Raw genomic sequence first — 15,008 nt, 5'->3', positions numbered from 1 at the left:
TCCATCTCACTGTTAGTATATAGATATGCCACTGATTTCTGGGCATTGATTTTGTATCCTGCCACGCTACCAAATTACTGTATGAGTTCTAGCAATCTTGGGGTGGAGGCTTTTGGGTTTTCTATATAGAGTATCATGTCATCGGCAAAGAGGAAGAGTTTGACTTCTTCTTTGCCACTTTGAATGCCTTTAATGTCTTTCTGTTGTCTGATTGCTGAGGCTAGGACTTCCAGTACTATGTTGAATAGCAGTGGTGAGAGTGGACATCCCTGTCTTGTTCCTGATCTTAGGGGAAAGGCTCCCAGTGCTTCCCCATTGAGAATGATATTTGCTGTGGGCTTTTCGTAGGTGGCTTTTAAGATGTTGAGGAATGTTCCTTCTATCCCTACACTCTGAAGAGTTTTGATCAGGAATGGATGCTGTGTTTTGTCAAATGCTTTCTCTTCATCGAATGAGAGGATCATATGGCTCTTGGTGTTTCTCTTGCTGATATGATGAATCACATTGATTGTTTTACGAGTGTTGAACCAGTCTTGTGTCCCAGGAATCAATTCTACTTTGTCATAGTGAATAATTTTCTTAAGGTACTGTTGGAGCCTATGGGCTAGTATCTTGTTGAGAATTTTTGCATCCATGTTCATCAGGGATATTGGTCTGTAATTCTCCTTTTTGCGGGGGTCTTTGTCTGGTTTTGGAATTAAGGTGATGCTGGCCTCATAGAATGAATTTGGAAGTGCTCCATCTCTTTCTATCTTTCCAAACAGCTTTAGTAGAATAGGTATGGTTTCTTCTTTAAACGTTTGATAGAATTCCCCTGGGAAGCCATCTGGCCCTGGACTTTTGTGTCTTCGGAGGTTTTTGATGACTGCTTCAATTTCCTCCCTGGTTATTGGCCTGTTCAGGTTTTCTATTTCTTCCTGTTCCAGTTTTGGTAGTTTGTGGCTTTCCAGAGATGCGTCCATTTCTTCTAGATTGCCTAATTTATTGGCGTATAGCTGCTCATAATGTGTTTTTAAAATCGTTTGTATTTCCTTGGTGTTGGTAGTGATCTCTCCTTTCTCATTCATGATTTTATGAATTTGAGTCTTCTCTCTCTTCTTTTTCATCAGGCTGGCTAATGGTTTATCTATTTATTAATTGTTTCAAAGAACCAACTCCTGGTTTTGTTTATCTGTTCCACAGTTCTTCTGGTCTCGATTTCGTTGAGTTCTGCTTGAACTAGGGGAAAAATCATTCCTTTCTGGCAAGAAATAACCAATTAAATGCCGCACTAGTAGTTAGTATATAGGCTACTTTCCCATTCCCCCCCTCCCACCCACCCCTCAGCATTCCATCTCCTGGCCCCAAACCTACTCAGTTAAAGTCTCTAGGTCTAAGTGGTCTGCAGGTTGGAACCTGGGGGGTTGCTGATGGATTTCTGCAAATTGCTGATGTTGAAATTCTGTAAGGAGGCAGTTCCCACAGGCTGGAACTGGCCAAGTGGCTGTGGTGCCGGGCCACCTGTCCCACTCCACTGAGTGCCAAAGGGGGGAGCTGGAAAACCGTACTGCTGTGGGAGGCACAAAGACTTGGTGAAGTGACCTAGAGAGGTAGCTGATGCTGCAGAGATGGGAGCAGAACCACCCAGATTTGAGGTCATGGAGATGCACAGCTGACCAGGTGCGGAGAACTTTCTTGCCATTCCAGGGCCCTCATAATTCATGTGTCCTTTGCTTCCTCTTCTGCCTGAGAGATTCATGGGATCTCGGGCCCAATTGTCTACTAACTTGTGTAGGTCATCTGTGAATGTGCCCTTCCTGCTGGATGTCATGGCAGGAGGTTGAGCTGGGGCAGCTTGGCTGTTCAATGTTCCCCTGACAGTGTTTGTGCTGCTGGTCCCTTGACCTGGAGCAGAAAGGCTTGGGACTGAAATGGCACCATCACTGGTAAAGGCTGAGTAGAGGTTGTCACTGGAGGGAGATAGCTTAAGGGGCTGTAACAGCTGATTTGGCCCAGTCTCAGAGATGTTGCCAGGAGGGTGGAGGGTCTGCTGAGCATGCAAAACTGGAGCAGCACTCTGACCAGACAGGTTACCTGAAAGCTGGGGACTTTTATTCCCCAAGGAACTGCTGCAACTAGACTTGCTGCCTTTGCTTTTAGTGGGTCACCTTCTTCTCCCTGAAAGGGGGGCAGCTGGGGGGATAATGACAGCAGGGGGAACCTTTCCCAGTTTGGTATACAAAGATTCAATTTCATGCTTCTGGCGACTCTGCAGGTCTTGAATGTCCAGGGCGGCCTGTGATTGACAGAAAGAGAAAGTTTTCGGACACAGATCTGGCCCATGATTCTGAAGAGTTGTTTCAGGATCTCAGTCAACTACAAGAGGCTTGGTTAGCTGAAGCACACGTTCCTGATGATGAACAGTTTGTCCCAGATTTCCAGGCTAATAACTGTGCAGAAAATAGTTAATGGATGATTCAAGTTCATTGTGGCTTCACCCAACATATTGTCAATTTTGTGTCTACTTCTAGGTTGACACTGGGTGGTCACAGTGTGACCTGATTTAGCCTTGTGTTTTGCATAGTTGTCAGGACTTTATCTTTCAGAGAGGAGTAAAAAATTTTTCTTCAAATGGTAAAAAAAAAAAAAATTCCCCTAGTGTCTCACTGCCATGAGACAGTTCTGACTCATCCACCCTGGGTGAGGGCCCAACAAGGACACTCTTTCCTCTAAAGCGACGGGCCAACAGTCTCCTGGTTCCCCATCGACCTGTCCTCCCTCTCGCACCCACTTCCCAAGGGAAATCCTCAGTCTCATTCGAAGTAGTCCCCGGCTGTGTCACAAGCCACCTTCTGTCTACTAAAAGGAGTAAGGAAGATGGACAAACATGAACCAGCCGACAGATGGCACCTCCGCACGGAGGGGTTGGGGGGTGGGGCCCTCCCCGGACAAAAGGTGACTCTGAGCTTGAAAACATGAAAGGGCAGAAGCTCCCGGCCCCCGGCCCGGGCCCCGGGCCCCAGGCCCCGGCAGGCCCGCTCCGTCAGAAGAGCACTCAACTTTTGATTGCAGTCAGGGTTGTGAGTTTGAGCCCCACGTTGGGTCTAGAGATGATGAAAAATGAAGGAACAAACTCTCAATAACTTAAGTATGTATGGAGCGCCTGGGTGGCTCAGCGGTGGAGCGTCCAGGGATCCCCGGGTGGCTCAGCGGTTTTAGCGTCTGCCTTCAGCCCAGGGCCTGATCCTGGAGACCCAGGATCGAGTCCCACGTCAGGCTCCCTGCATAGAGTCTGCTTCTCCCTCTGCCTGTGTCTCTGTCTCTGTGTCTCTCGTGAATAAATAAATAAAATATTAAAAAAAAGAAAGAAAGAAACGACTACAACATTCCATTTTAGGTGACGTCTATTTTTCTTTTTACCACAACTGGGGGGAAGAAAAGCAAAACAAACAAAAACAAACAACAACAACAACAAGACCCCACCCCCACCCCCCCCACCCTGTCCTTGGCTCAGAGTAAGGGAATTCTGGGTCAGGTTGAAAGAGGGGGAGGGGGTGATATCCTGTCGTCCGCAGTGTGGAAAACCAGGGTTCAGCAACCTGGAATTGTTTCTGCCTCGCCAGGTAGACAGACGTGGTCACTGTCGTCAGCCCTGCAAAAGCAAGGCAAGAGGGGATCCCTGGGTGGCGCAGCCGTTTGGCGCCTGCCTTTGGCCCAGGGCGCGATCCTGGAGACCCGGGATCGAATCCCATATCAGGCTCCCGGTGCATGGAGCCTGCTTCTCCCTCTGCCTGTGTCTCTGCCTCTCTCTCTCTGTGTGACTATCATAAGTAAATAAATAAAAAAAAAAAAAAAAAAAAAAAAGCAAGGCAAGAGGGAAGAACCTCCGCATTTCCAAGCACCTCGTAGGGGCAACCTGGGAGGCTCGCTGGGGTTAAGCAGCTGACTCTCGGTTTCATCCGCCAGGAGGTGGCACTCTTGACTCGCCCAGTGAGGCCGCGGCGACCTCTGGAAGGAAGGTATCAGGCTCACGGTTTCCGAGGGGCTCGGGTGGCTCCCGAGAAGTGGATCTGAGTGTCTCCAGGCTGTCTGATCCTATCTGAGTCTTAGGATGCGATTCCAGGGGCCCCTGGCCCGCTCGGTCAGTAGAGAGCACGACTCTTGACCTCCAGGCCGTGAGTGCGAGCCCTACGTTGGGAGTAGAGATCACTCTGAAAAATAAACCGGGGCGGGGGGGGGGGGGGGGGGGGGGCGGAGGAAGAGAAGAGAAAAGAAAAACAGATGCCATTGCACTCAAGGAAGGCAGGTCTTGGTGATACAAGGGATTCTTCCAACAGTGGCCGGTCACAATGAGAACATATTCCCACGGAACAGACCTCACGCAGATGATTGGCAATTGCCATAAAAGAAAGATAACTCATTAGAAAAAGAGAGAGAAAGAGAGAAAAAGAAAAAAAGAAAAGAAAAGAAAAGAAAAGAAAAGAAAAGAAAAGAAAAGAAAAGAAGAAAAGAAAAAAGATAACTCACTGAGAGTTTCTGAACACTGACGGGTCACAGGTAGGGAGAAAAGATAAGGATTTTAAAGATTTTTTTTTTCTTTAGATTTTATGTATTTATTCATGAGAGACACAAACGCACACACACACAGAGAGAGAGAGAGAGAGAGAGAGAGAGAGAGGCAGAGACACAGGCAGAGGGAGAAGCAGGCTCCATGCAGGGTCTCCAGGATCACGGCCTGGGCTGAAGGCAGCGCTAAACCGCTGAGTCACCAGGGCTGCCCAAGGATAAGGATTTTAATTTGTTTACAAACTCACTCGTTCCTCCAATTTCTCTAAGGTATAGATATCTCTACAGACAAAGTTTCCTTCAAACTGGAAGAGCAAACATGAGGGGATCAGCAGTGATTTGAACAAGAGTCTTTAAAAAAGGGTCATCAGGACGCCTGGGTGGTTCAGCGGTGGGAGCAGCTGTCTTTGGCTCAGGGTGTGATCCTGGAGTCCCTCATCGGTCTCTCCCTGCAGAGCCTGCTTCTCCCTCTGCCTGTGTCTCTGCCTCTCTCTCATTGTGTCTCTCGTGAATAACTAAATAAAGTCTTTAAAAAACAAAAACAAAGAAACCGGTCATCATTGTCTTTCGCTCTTTTCAGTTCCATGTTGTTCCTTTTAGTTCTGTTTGTTTAAGATTTTATTTATGTATGAGAGAGAGAGAGAGAGAGAGAGAGAGAGAGAGAAGCAGGCCCCATGCAGGGAGCCCGATGCGGGACTCGAACCCGGGACTCCGGGGTCACGCCTTAAGCCCAAGGCAGAGGCTCCACCGCTGAGGCACCCAGAAGTCCCTGGTTTTGTTCTGGGTAAATGCAGCTATTTCACTAGTTCTGGCAATTCATACTGTTGTTCGATGATCTCAGGGTGACCAGAAACTGAGATGTGTCAAAAGTCCTTTGCGTGGTTCTTCTGGAATCTGGGATAAATAAAAAATAAATAAATAAATAAATAAATAAATAAATAAATGTGTGTGTGTGTGTGTGTGTGTGTGTGTGTTTTGTTTGTTTTTGCAAGAGCGTCAGAACGTGGCATGTACATGACATGGCGGTCACCGGTGAACGTGGTTAAAGACCCGAGGAGAGTTGGCTAGAGTGCAGTCGAGAAGAAAAACGGATTATGATTTGTCACACACGGCATTTTAACAATGTACCAGGGCACGTTACCACTTAACGAATTTACGTCGCTTTTGGAACACCCACAGCATTCACGCAACCAATATAATCTAAGAGGGCTTATGATTCTTTGTCTGACGCTGCTTCTCACGTGCCTTCACATAGCAGGTAAACGACCTATGTTAGTCAAGAGACTCAACCTAGGGCTAGACTTTTCTGGGATCCGCTGAAAATCCATGACCGGATGAAGGAACCAGCAAACAGCCGGGCAGCCAGCCGACCAGCCAGATACACAAACCATCCATCCATCCATCCAACCAACCAACCAACCAACCAACCAACATCTCAGAAGCTTTCAAGGCCCGGGCCTATAAAGGATCACGGGTCATTACAAAACTGAAAACAATGTCAGTATCTGTTTCGCCAGGGTGGCCCTAGGAGATTCCACAGGAGCTTACAGAGTTGTCTCCAAAATGTAGCTCCTTTAATATTGAGAAGTTTTCACTCTCTCACGGAGGTAATTCGCGGATAAAAAGGAATATAAAAACCTGGCTGGTCCGGAGAGAGAAAATAATAATAATATATTTTTCTCTTCTCTGTTCACAATCCCTTGCCATGATGAGACTACCAACGCAAGGAAATCTCTTCATTTTAACAGAGACAAGAGCCGAGTCTTAATGCTATACCAGTGTACTAGTAAAGCTCACTTCTCCCAATCTCAGTCTGTCCTGACCATGCCTACAATTCCTTTTCAAAAAAATCTGCTTCCGGGACGCCTGGGTGTTTCAGTGGTTAAGCCTCTGCCTTTGGCTCAGGACGTGATCCCGGACTCCCGGGATCGGGTCCCATAGCGGGCTCCTTGCATGGAGCCTTCTTTTCCCTCTCTCTGCCTCCCTCTCTCCCTCCCTCCCTCCCTCTCTCCCTCCCTCCCTCCCTCCCTCCCTCCCTCCCTCCCTCCCTCCACTCCCTTCCTTCTGAATAAGTAAATAAAATCTTAAAAAAGAAAAAAATAGCCAGGCTCATTTCAGGACAGAATTATTTTCTTTTCCCTCACCAAAACATGTATTCTCACGCCTTGTACGTTTCCTACACATCTCCTACTTGTCACACACGGAATTGTTTTCCTTCTCGTTCTCCAGTAGTCTCCATTCCATTGGCAGGCTTTTGCAAAATTGTAATATATTAACTTCCTTTCAGAGAGAGAGCACTGTGTGAAGGGGGGAAGGGGGAGGAGGAGGAGGAGGGAGAGGGAGAGAGTGGGAGACCGAGCATCTTTCCTTTTTTACACTATTTTGTTTCTTTATTCCTGTGTGTGAGAGAGAGACAGAGACAGAGACATGGGCAGAAGCAGGTCCCCCCCCCTCCCCCCCCCCCCCCTCCCCCCGCAAGGAGACGGATGCAGGAAAGGATCCCAGACCCGCATGATCGGGAACGAACGAACAGAACTTCATCCCAGATCGTGGGAACTTGTGAAATATTGGCACTCGTCCTTATCGCTCCGAGCTGTCCTGTTCCGATGATGTTTACCCGCGCCAGCCTTTGAACTCCTAACCTACAGTTCCTTTTTTTTTTTCTTTTTTTTAATTTTTATTTATTTATGATAGTCACACAGAGAGAGAGAGAGAGAGAGAGAGAGGCAGAGACATAGGCAGAAGGAGAAGCAGGCTCCATGCACCGGGAGCCCGACGTGGGATTCGATCCCGGGTCTCCAGGATCGCGCCCTGGGCCAAAGGCAGGCGCCAAACCGCTGCGCCACCCAGGGATCCCATAAGCTACAGTTCCTTTACAAAGGGATGTTAGCAATATAGCATCCGGAGGTAGAGGAAACCTCTCCCTCGTAGAACCCACAGGGACACGTAGACACAGACGAGACGCCAACAAAGTATATAGCCTTGGTCTCACTCCTATCTATCTGTGGAGAGGTCACGAAAGACCCGATGTTCCGATCTCCCCGCTGGCTGGTTGACAACAACTCCAGTGGCCAGCGAGCGTGACCGGGTCCGGACCCCGTCCATCCTTTGGTTTCCATTTCGAAAGAGAAGAGGCCGGTTTCCTGCAAAGATACCCAAAGCCGCAGCAACAACCCAACCCGAAGAAGACCAGAGCGTCTGTCTCCCCGAGCGAGCCGAGCACTGGTTCCTCACTCACCAACAGTCGGGACATGACTGATGGAACCAGAGGGATTCCTAGGTTAGGTTCCGGTCCCTGGGCTGGCCTCATTGCCAGCTTTCTCTAATCGTGGAGAGCATAGCATTGAGGCATGAGCAAAGCACCCCATTCACCCGGTTCGGGCCATCTGAGCCTCAGGTTCCCCTTCCACGTGTCCCAGGTCAGCAAGCACTTGCAAGTAAGTATAGGCCCCCTAAGCAGTCCAGTGGTAGCCTGCCGGAGTTTCCTGTGGCTGGCGGGGGGGTGGGGGTGTCCTGTGCTCAACCTTCGCTGCAGGGTTCTCTAGGGTCTGGTTCGGTTCACCCCGCTTTTCTGCGTGCGTGTGCACGTGCGTGTGCATGCTCCATAAGGAGCTGGGGCGTCCTCGGGAGGAGGGACGCCGTAGAGAGTGGACAGTTTATTCTCTGATCTTGGTACGGGCAAGGCTGTAGGGCTTGAACTCTATGGGAACCAGGAAGGTTTTCTTCCGTTTTCTCATCGTCAGTTTTGGCAGGTTGCCTTTTAGCGATCGATCAATCCGATCGAAACAAAACAAAACAAAACAAAACAAAACAAAACAACTTCTTTTCCCTTTTTGTAAAGATTCTGTTTATTTTCTCCTGAGACACAGTGAGTGGGAGAGTCGGACCGACACACAGGCAGAGGGAGAAGCAGGCTCCATGCTGGGAGCCCGACGTGGGACTCTGATGCCGGGCCTCCAGGATCAGGCCCCGGGCTGAAGGCCGCGCTCAACCGCCGAGCCACCCGGGCTGCCCACCTTTTTCTTTTCTTTTCTTTTCTTTTCTTTTCTTTTCTTTTCTTTTCATTGTTTTATTTTCAAAAGATTTTAGGTGTATGCGATGTTTACACCCAGGTTAGGGCTCGTCCTCACAACCGAGAAATATAGAGTCCCACACTCCACCCACAGTGCCAGCCAGCAGCCACGCAGCCCTTCATCGATTTCATTTGTTCATTTATTTGCTTGCTTGCTTGCTTCCTTCCTGGCTTGCTTATGTATACATTCATTCAGCCGGTCGGTCGGTCAGTCGATCAGTCCAGTCAGTCAGTCCTTTTAATTAATCATTCATTCTTTCCTGTTTTAGAGATGTTCTTTATTTATCCATGAGAGACACACAGAGACAGGTATTGACAGATGCAGAGAGAAGCAGGCTCCCCGCGGGGAGCCCCAAGTGGGAGTCGGGGCCCCAGGACCCCAGGATGATGACTGACCTCAAGGCAGATGCTGAACACGGAGCTACCCAGGCATCCCCGTTGCTTGACTTTTTAGGGGAGGCAGACAGGCAACGTGCACTCAGTGGCACGGAAATAGAGCCCAACTAGTGCTGAGTTTTCTGGGAGCCGTTTGGGCCTGGGTCAGTGTGAAAGCCAATGGAGCAGGGCCCAGAAACGTTCAAGGCTGAGAATTTCCTTCCTCCATAATCATCATTTCACAGATGCTTAATTGAAAGTGGTATCTATGGTATGGCAAACGTCTTTCTCTGTTTGGGTTCTAGCAAGACCCAGAGAGTCGAAGCCCCTAAGCTCACGGACTGAAAGTTGCAAGTTGGATGCAGAGATAGTCAGGCAGGCAGGCAGAGCCGGAAAGGCAGGCGCCACACCGGTGGGTCCAGGTGTGAGGAGTGTGGGATCCCAGGGCAGCTGGGACGGACACAGCCTGGTCCGGATCCACCCAGGTCAGTAGCGTTTCCTGACACAGGACAGGCACCAAAGAGGGGCCTTGGGGTGGCTTTCCTCCTCCGCCTCCTTGGGATGGGGACATCTGCCCCACTCGGGGCATGCCCCCCACCCGCCTGTGCGGTGTGTGGAGAGAGACCCTTTGTCTCGCCGTCACCGCTACAGCAACCGAGGACAGTCCTCAAACAGGAGCACGGTCACATGAGCATCGGTCCCATCTGAACCTATTCCCTCGTTGGGGATCCTAGGGTGCTAGGGTGTGTCTAGGGATACACCTGGAGGACGAGGTCCTGTGTGTGGGAACCCGACGAACGCACAAGAGGGTGGGTGGCGGTGGGAAGGAAGAGGTGCGGACGAGGTGTGCTCGGGTGGCATACCCGAGTTTGAGCGTCTGCCTTCGACTGGGCTCCGGGCGGGCGTCATCACGGCTTTTTGGGGATCCAGCACCGCACCGGGGCCCCCCCCCCCCCCCGCGTGGAGCCTGCTTCTCCCTCTGCCTGCGTCCCGGCCTCTCTCTGTGTGTCTCCCGTGAATAAATACAGTTTATTTATTCATTTATTTTTTAAATATTTAATTTATTTATTCGAGAGAGAGAGAGAGAGAGAGAGAGAGAGAGATCGGGTGCCCGATCAATACAGTGTAAGAAATTAAACTTAAGAGTAAAAAAATGGAGGGCAGCCCCGGTGGCGCAGCGGTTTGGCGCCACCTGCAGCCTGGGGTGTGATCCTGGAGACCCGGGATCCAGTCCCACATCGGGCTCCCTGCATGGAGCCTGCTTCTCCCTCTGTGTCTCTGCCTCTCTCTCTCTCTCTCTCTCTCTCTCTCTCTCTCTCTCTCTCTCTCAATAAAAAAATCCTTTAAAATAATAAACAAACAAACAATGAATGAATGAATGAATGCATGCACGAACGAACAAATAAATAAATAAAATTTAAAGAGTTTCAAAAAAGAGAGTAAAAAAATGGAATGGAAAGATAACTTGGCGAGGAGGATGTGTGAACGTATGTAATGCCGCTGAGCGACTCTAGGCTTAGAAAGGGTTACAAGGTTCCATCGTAGGTGACGCCTGTCTTTTGGACCACAACCGAAACACAAAACAAGACCTCCTGTCCCTGGCTCAGAGTAAGGGAGTTCCTGGGTCAGGCTGGAGGGGGTTCCTGTGGTCCGCAGAGTGCAGAACCCCGGTTCAGCCATCTGGACTCTTTTCTTCCTGTCCGCGGAGACAGGCGTGGTCGCAGACGGCACACTCCTGTAAAGGCAAGGCCAGAAGGAAGAACTTCAGCATTTCTTTTGCTCTTCTTTTCTGTTCTTCCGGTTGTTGTGGTTCCGGTGTCGTTGAGCCTCAGCATTTCCAAGCACCTCGTAGGGGCAACCTGGGAGGCTCGCTGGGGTTAAGCAGCTGACTCTCGGTTTCGTCCGCCAGGAGGTGGCACTCTTGACTCGCCCAGTGAGGCCGCGGCGACCTCTGGAAGGAAGGTATCAGGCTCACGGTTTCCGAGGGGCTCGGGTGGCTCCCGAGAAGTGGATCTGAGCGTCTCCAGGCTGTCTGATCCTATCTGAGTCTTAGGATGCGATTCCAGGGGCCCCTGGCCCGCTCGGTCAATAGAGATCACTTTGACAAATGGACCCCGGGGGCCGGGGCCGGGGCCGGGGCCGGGTGGGGGGCGGGGGGGAGAAAGGGAGGGGAGGGCGGCGTGGGGACCGGGGGAGGTCGAAAGAAAGAAAAACAGACGCCATTCTACTCAAGGAAGGCCTTGGTGATACAGCGGATCCTTCCAACGGTGTCTGGTTGCAATGAGCACGGATTCCCACCGACCTTCTGAAGAGGATTTAACAATCGCCAAAAAAAAGGAAGATGACTCACTGAGAGTTTCTGAACTCTGTTCAGGGTTTCGTGGACCTCATTCAGTTCCACGTTGTTCCTTTCTGTTCGGTTTCCACGCAGCTTTTTCATTAGTTCCGGCAACTCCTACTGTATGTAGTTGGACAATCTCAGGGTGACCAGACACCGGGATTCGTCCAGAGTCCTTTCCGCGAATCTTCTGAAAAGTGGACCGCATTGTTGCAAGACCTTCCTAACAACACCTGCACGTGACAGGGAGGTCACCCACGGATGGACGTGCCTAAAGACCCAATGAGAATTCATTATAATGCAGTCGAGAGGAAAATCCGACCAGTTTCTGTCACACACACATACACACACAACACACATGCACGTACGCAGAGCATTTAAACAGTTCGAATGTGGAGTGACGGCACTCTACCAGGACACGTTACAAGTTTAGGAATTTCATTTCCTGTTCGGAACACCGGCAGCATTCACCCACACAATGTAATCTAAGAGGGCTTATGGTTCTTTGTCTGACAGTGCTTCTCATGTGCCTTCCCATAGCAGGTAAACGACCTATAGTAGTCAAGAGACTCTATTTAGGGTTTGGCATTCTGGGATCCGCTGAGAATCCACGAACGGGTGAAGGGACCAGTAGACAGACAGACAGACAGGCAGCCAACCAGCCAACCAAAAACATCTCAGAAGTTTTCAAGGCACATGCCTACAAAGGATCACGGATCATAACAAAACGGAAATCTTCAGTGTCTCTTTCGCCGAGGTGGCCCCTAGGAGATTCTACAGGTGCTTTTAGAGTTGTCCCCAAAATGAAGCTCCTTTACCGTGGAGAAGTTTTCACTCTTACGTAGTAGGGGAAGACCGGATACAAACGAACCCAAAAAATAAAATAAATAAGTAAATACCAAAAAAAGTGAAACAAGAACAACCAAAAAAAAAAAAAAAAAGGGAATCTAAAAACCTTGCTGTTCTGGGCAGGTAAAGGGAGACACACACACACACACACACACACACACCCCAAAAAACAAACAAAAAACCCCCAACCAAACCACACCAAACCAAGCCAACCAACCAAACAAAAAAGCACCTTGTCTTTGTCTTTTCTTCTCTGTTCACACTCTTATCGAGAGTAGACTACCAATGCAAGAGAATCTCGCCATTTTAGCAGAGAGAAGAGCCAAATCTCAGTTGTACACCAGTGTAGTAGTAAAACCCACTTCTCCCAATCTCAGTCCGTCCTGACCACGCCTGCAATCCCTTTTCAAAGAGTCTGCTTCTGGGACGCCTTGGGTGGCTCAGCGGTGGAAGGTCTGCCTTTGGCTCAGGGCCTGATCCCAAGGGTCCTGGGATCCAGACCCACATCGGGCTCCCCACGTGGAGCCTACTTCTTCCCCTGCCTGTGTCTCTGCCTCTCTCTCTCTCTCTCTGTGTGTGTGTCTCTCTGTCTGTCTCTCTCTTTCTCTGTCTCTGCCTCACTGTGTCTCTGTGTCTGTCTCTCTGTCTCTGTCTCTCTTTATCTCTCTGCCCCTTTTCTCTGTCTCTTTGTCTCTCTCTCCCCTTCTCTCTGTCTCTCTCTCTTTCTCTGTCTCTGCCTCTCTCTGTGTCTGTCTCTCTGTGTCTCTCTGCCTCTCTTTTCTCTGTCTCTCTCTCTTTGTCTCTCTCTCCCCTTCTCTCTGTCTCTGTCTCTGCCTCTGTTTATCTCTCTGCCTCTCTTTTCTCTGTGTCTCTCTCCCCTTCTGTCTCTCTTTATCTCTCTGTCTCTCTCTTTGTCTCTCTCTCTCTCCCTGTCTCTCTCCTTCTCTGTGTCTCTCTCTTTCTCTATCTCTGTCTCTCTTTGTCTCTGTCTTGCTTTCTCTGTCTCTCTCTATCTCTCTGTGTCTCTGTCTCTGTGCCTCTGTCTCTCTTTGTCTCTCTCTTTCTCTGTCTTTCTCTCTGTCTCTCTCTGTCTCTGTTACTCTCTCTCCTTCTCTCTGTCTCTCTCTCTGTCTCTGTCTCTCTCCCATGAATACATAAATAAAATCCAAAAAAATAAAAAACAGAAAACAAAAAACAAATCTCAAAAATCTCCTTCATAAATCCCTTCTATAATTTCTTTTTCCATTCCGTCAGTCTTAAGTGTTCTTTCTCTAAATAGCCAGGCTTTGGGACGCCCCTGTGCCTCAGCGTTTGAGCGTCTGGCTTCAGCTCAGGGCGTGATCCCAGACTCCTGGGACCGAGTCCCATATCAGGGTCCTCGCATAGAGCCTGCTTCCCTTGTCTCTGCCTGTCCCTGTGTCTCTCGTGAATAAGTAAATAAAATCTTAAAAAAAAAAAAAAAAAGCCAGAGTCATTTCAGGACAGATTCATTTTCTTTTTTATTTTATTTTATTTTATTTTATTTTATTTTATTTTATTTTATTTTATTTATTTATGATAGTCACAGAGAGAGAGAGAGAGAGAGAGGCAGAGACACAGGCAGAGGGAGAAGCAGGCTCCATGCACCGGGAGCCTGATGTGGGATTCGATCCCAGGTCTCCAGGATCGTGCCCTGGGCCAAAGGCAGGCGCCAAACCACTGCGCCACCCAGGGATCCCCGATTCATTTTCTTTAACCACCACCACCACCACCCGTATTTTCATGCCTTGTATCTATTCTACATGTCTCCTACTATCTCACACACAGAGGTTGTTTTCCTTATCGTTAACCAGTAGTCTCGATTCCATGTGGCAGATTTTTTAAAATTGTACTTATTTTACACTTTTTGAGAGAGGAGAGAGAGAGAGAGAGAGAGAGAGAGAGAGAGAGAGAGAGAGAACTTTGTGAAGGGGGAAGAGAGGGAGGGAGGGAGACAGAGACAGAGACATAGGCAGAAGCAGGCTCCCCACAAGGAGCCAGATGTGGAAAGGGGTCCGGACTCGGATACCTCCCCCCCCGCCGCCCCAGAATTGGGCCCTGACCCAAAGGCCGATGCTCAACCCCTCAACCGCTGAGCCACCCAGGCGGCAGACTGTTAACTCCTAGAAACCTCAGTCTCTGGTGAAAAGTCAGTAGGAACCACGGGCACATTGTCTATCGTACCAGAAATCCTTAGATTGTCAAATGTATGAATACATGTGATAGTTTTTAGAAACACGTGTGTGTGTGTGTGTGTGTGTGTGTGTGTGTTTGTGTATGTATTGTTGGGCTGGCTGAGAGACAGGGGCACCCAAAATGGCGGACATCTCAAACTGGGTCAAAATGGCTGATCTTCCCGTCAAAGCATCCCTGACCACCACATCATCTCCAGTGAGTCGAAGCCTAGATGGGAAACCGAAACTTTCCATCCAGGAACCGCCCCCGCCCCCTCCCCATCGTCTGATACTATCCCCCCCCTACTCCCAGCCAATCACCTAAGGACACGGTGTTCCCTTGTCTAATTTGGCTAGGGACCCACCCGGATCCAGAGTCGGAACCAAGAAGGCTTCAAAACCCCCACAGTCCCCAACCCCGCGCGACTTCCCTGACTCTGGCCACCTCTCCGAGTCATGGAACCTCGCCCAGGAGCGCTCCCCATTAAAGCACTCTCCTACCTACTGCCTGGCTCTGCTGGTTTTTTATTTCTCCGCTGTTCATTTTGTAAAAACCTAACATGTAGGACACAATTTTTTTTTTAAGATTTAAGAGAGAGAGGGGGGGGGGGGCAAAGACACAGAGGGAGAAGCAGGC

At 49.4% G+C, this 15,008-nt stretch overlaps 1 long non-coding RNA gene across 2 annotated transcripts in view; it reads right to left on the bottom strand.

Annotated features, from left to right (window-relative positions):
- Nucleotides 1–3,513: 3,513 nt before the first annotated feature.
- The window catches only part of LOC144324751 (uncharacterized), an 11,836-nt gene continuing 341 nt past the window's right edge, over nucleotides 3,514–15,008 (bottom strand). Inside the window, exons 2-4 of one of the 2 annotated variants that reach the window (XR_013390180.1) lie at nucleotides 5,368–5,439; nucleotides 3,882–4,190; nucleotides 3,514–3,631 (exon numbers count right to left, since the gene is read on the bottom strand). This is a non-coding gene — a long non-coding RNA (uncharacterized LOC144324751). Of the gene's footprint in view, nucleotides 3,632–3,845; nucleotides 4,191–5,367; nucleotides 5,440–15,008 lie in introns of those variants that run through there. The other variant, XR_013390179.1, reaches the window with a different exon arrangement.

The sequence above is a fragment of the Canis aureus genome, chromosome 12, assembly GCF_053574225.1.
Source record: "Canis aureus isolate CA01 chromosome 12, VMU_Caureus_v.1.0, whole genome shotgun sequence".
NCBI classification, from domain to species: Eukaryota; Metazoa; Chordata; class Mammalia; order Carnivora; family Canidae; genus Canis; species Canis aureus.
This window is presented reverse-complemented; position numbering and strand designations above follow the sequence as displayed.